The following is a 4,483-nucleotide window of genomic DNA, read 5'->3' as shown; positions in this document are numbered from 1 at the left end:
GATTACTACATGGAGGTGCGGGCAGACAGCAAGTGGCCAGTTGGGAGGTTGAGACAATATCAGGTTTATTCTGTAATTGTCACACTATAGTATTTCTATCTTGGCTCCCAATGCTGGGATTCTGAGAGTGGATGTCGAAGGTAAAATCGTACAGTACATGATATTCAATATGTATTGTTAATGTTTGTTTATAGCCTACAGTATATTTACATTTCCATCTCCTACAGTAAATAAGAGTCAACGATAGACATGGTTAAATAGTCAACACATTGTGTTCAAGCACTAGCCTATAGGTTTCAAAAGATTTCTTAACTCTTCTACATGTATCTATAAGACCAAATTGTTTATATTTTCTAACAGAGCAAAAGACAGTAACGAATATGGGATCGTATACATCAAGTAAGTAACTATATGTTCCTTTTGAAATCAATGTAACTTTGGTTGGAAGTGTGAGTCTTTATAACTCATGTAGCCTGTTGTGCTGACAAGCCTTTACAGTATGTTTATCTATGCACTATACCCTGATCATAATGAACCATTCATTTTCACTCTCGCCTCAGCAACCACGACCAACACAGCAGCACCAACAACAGTAGCAGCAACACCACCACCACCAACAACAACAACACCACCAACAACAACCATGACAACAATCCTAACTACAACAGCCATTGAGACAGGGTAAAGCTCTGATAAAAACTGTAAGACTGTATCTGCTCACTGTTAAGTATGCACTATGCGGAAATCTTTTTTTTTTACCAGTTTACAGTGAAATGACAAGAAACAGTCAAATGACAGTTTAAGAAATAGACTTTAACTTTTCTTTTCTCACTCTTTTACTTTGAAGGCCTGCATCATTGGAAACCCTGCCAGTCATCATTGCCTTCTCTTGCATTTGTTTATTCCTAATCGTGGGCATCTCAGTTTTGCTTGTCTGTATTTGGAAAAAGGGGGCCCTGGGTAAGTACTTGATGTTTTACATCTGGATTATAACATTTTCATATTGTGTAATAATACTGTAATTACACAAGCTACAACATTGGCAATAGAAACATTTTTTTCTTTCATTTCATTCCATTTTTTATTTGCTAGTTTTCAAGTGTCTGTACACATTTTACAGATGATTACAGATTATGTTTGTCTTGCTTTTAAGCCAGTGGATCAAAAGAAAAACAGTTTGATGATGAAGCAAGCAATCTACAGGTATGGAATTTAATTCACTATAAGACCACATAGACAGTACAGTACCATCAATGATGCTCTCCTTGTTGAGATCATTTGAACTATAATACACTTTGTGTTCTTCTTTTCAGCTTGCTGTGATTGCCAATGAGTGCATATATGCAAATGTTGATAAGTACAGTGCACAAATAGAGAGTGAAGTTATTTACAGTGACGTGAGCATCTTAAAGGCCAGATCTACACCCTCACCAGCTCCTGAGATGACTGAATATGCTACTGTCCACATAGTTTGTAACCATGAGGCTTCACAAGCTTGAATGTTTTCAAGATCAAATTATATACAGTACATGAGTACAGTACACAAGCAATGTCTCAAAAAAACAAAATAATTAAGTGTAAACTTTTATTTAAAAATGAAAGTATTTACTATGTTTGCTAAATTATTTAAACATAGTATTTACTATGTTTAGTTAAGTCATTTAAATACCATATTGATGACCTCATCTCCAAGTTGAGGCAAAAAAATTGGCTTCCTTTTTAGAAAGAGGTCATGTTTTTTTTAAAGGAGAAAACGGATTGTTGAAGCTGTTTTTCTCTCAGTTTTAGATTAGGGAGATATTATTTATAGAATTGCTGCTCCATCCACTCTTAAGTGCCTGGACACAGTCTACCATTCTGCCCTTAGATTTATCAATGGCGACAGTTATGATACTCACCACTGTGTCCTTCATTACAAGGCAGGCCTGTCCTCTTTGGCTGAGAGATGTGAAAGACACTGGTACCTGTTTATTTTTAAGGCAATCATTGGGAAGCTCCCTCCCTATATTTCCTCATTGTTGGAGTGGAACTCTAGTCCCTATCTGTCCCACTCAGGTGACCTGCTGTTTCTTAAAATCCCTCATGCCCAGACAGAACTTGGGAAATACACTTATTTCTTTTAATGCCCCAACTTCAAGGAATGTGCTTCAAAAAGAGCTGAAAATTAGTTCTCTGCCCTCGTATCGGCAGTTTAAAGCTTTGATTTTGCACATTCCTGCCTCTGTAGCTGTTTTTAATGACTGATAATGTCACAAGTTGTTCTATTTTATATTCTTTATCTGTACCGGCTTATTGTGTTTAATTTCAAATTATATTTTTTATTTGTGATGACATATTATAGTTTAACATTGCTTTTATTGTTGCTGCTTGTTTTGTAATATCGGCTACATAGAAAATGAGGGCCTGCCCCTCAATTGTACTCCCGAGAAACGAAATATAGGTGAATGAATGAAAGTATGTCTATGTTTACGATCTGGAAAAGATACAATTTGTCTACTCCCTAATCATGTTTGGACCAGTAATTGTTTTATTTTTTAAGTAGAACAATAAGCTATATAAAATGTCTCTATTCAAGGTATTTTGTGGAAAATTTGTTGTCAAAAAACAACAACACAATTGTTATTTGACCAGCTAAGCAGTGGCTTAAGTTTTGGTGTTATCTCACAGCTAATATTAACAAGGCTTGTTACATGACCTTGGACTGTTATAAAATGTGTACGGAAAGAATGTTCATGATAAAATTTTAAAAAAAGAAAAGAAAAGATATGTAGTAGGGATTTAGAATATAGGCTAATAGTCAGAAAATCAAGGAAAAAAGGTAATATATAGCCTACAGTTAGATCCATACATATTTTGACATTGACACAATTTTCATAATTTTGGTTCTGTACACCACCACAATGGATTTGAAATTAAACATTCAATATGTGCTTTAAATGCAGACTTTCAGCTTTAATTTGGTATTTACACATCCAAATCAGGTGAACAGTGTACACAAATCACCAAGGGACCAAAAGCCTGTACAGTTCTGGAACAATATCTAAACAGGTGACTTGGCCACACCTACTGTTTTTCTATCTCTCTGATGGGTTTGTTTTGATTTTTCAGCCTAATGATGGCTTGCAATTGATAGTGACAGCTCTTTGGATTTCATATTGAGAGTTGAAAGCAACTGATTCCAAATGCCAGTACCACACTTGAAATGAACTATAGACCTTTTATCTGCTCCTTTTAAATGAAATAACGAGGGAATAAAAAGGGGGGGTGGGCACGTATAAAATTGATTTGGATGATTTGGATGTTAATACCCTTAAATTAAAGCTGTCTGCATGCACTTAAAGCACATCTTGATTGTTTTATTTCAAATCCATTGTAGTGCAGTACAGAGCCAAAATGATGAAAACTGTGTCAATGTTCAAAAATGTATGGACCTAGCTGTATGTTATCTAATGTATGGACCTAGCTGTATGTTATCTAATGTATGGACCTAGCTGTATGTTATCTAATGTATGGACCTAGCTGTATGTTATCTAATCACTTTGTGAGTGTGGCTCAGTGAATCAGATTATGCAACAAAATGCTGGGAGAGCACAATATGACGTTCCACAGCGATCAATAAGCAGAAGTTATGACAGACAGACATTAGTAATTCACTCATAAAACGATTAACCTAGAGTCTCTGGGCTTAGAACCAAATGAAACCACTCAATATCACAGTATCTAAAAAAAAGGTTGACAGGAGTCAATTAATGTGATACTTACCAACTCTGATCTCTAATGGGAACATTGAATCACAACTTCGCAACACTTGCCAAGTGCTACTTATATGGTATCTCATGTGGTGTGTGTCAGCAAAAGTCCAGTGCTGCATCTGACATGTCTGTTCCTTGTGAGATTGCTAGATGTGGACAGACAGCAAGTGAGATTTTGAAATTCAGTTTTATTCTGTAATTGCCACACTATAGTATTTTAACCTTGGCTCTGAATGCTGGAGTTCTGAGAGTGGATGTTGAAGGTAAAATCTTTCATTATATAGTATAATGTGATGGTTGTGGTTGTTGTTGTTGTTGCTGTTACCTCCCTCCACCCAGGATGAAATCTGCTTGAGGAGGTTATGTTTTAGGTGGCTTGTTTGTTTGTTTGTTTGTTTGTTTGTTAGTCAGCAGGATTACTACCAGACCGATTTTCCTGAAACTCTGTGGAGGGGTGTGGCATGGGCCAAGGAAGAACCCATTACATTTTGGAGCAGATGCAAATCACAGGGCGGATCCATAAATTAATCTCCACTTTTGTTAACATTGCCAGATAGACCAGACCAGTCATACAGGTACTTCCCAATGTTTAATACATCCATGGCTAGTTAGCTTCTAGCTATAACATAATCAACAGCATACTGGGAAGGATTGATTCAGCTAGCTAGCTATTTTGTGGGTATTAGGACCAAAATAACTGAATCATGGCATGATCGCGAAGGTCAACTGCT

At 36.3% G+C, this 4,483-nt stretch overlaps 1 long non-coding RNA gene across 1 annotated transcript; it reads left to right on the top strand.

Moving 5' to 3' along the window:
* On the top strand, positions 1–960 carry LOC311330127. Its single transcript, XR_014631330.1, has 4 exons — positions 1–140; positions 361–399; positions 561–681; positions 848–960. It is a non-coding gene; the product is annotated as an uncharacterized lncRNA (long non-coding RNA).
* The last annotated feature ends 3,523 nt before the right edge of the window (positions 961–4,483 follow it).

This window comes from Borostomias antarcticus, assembly GCF_949987555.1.
Source record: "Borostomias antarcticus genome assembly, chromosome: 3".
Lineage (NCBI taxonomy): Eukaryota > Metazoa > Chordata > Actinopteri > Stomiiformes > Stomiidae > Borostomias > Borostomias antarcticus.
The sequence above is the reverse complement of the archived record's forward strand: the minus strand, read 5'-3'. Positions and strand labels throughout refer to the sequence as shown.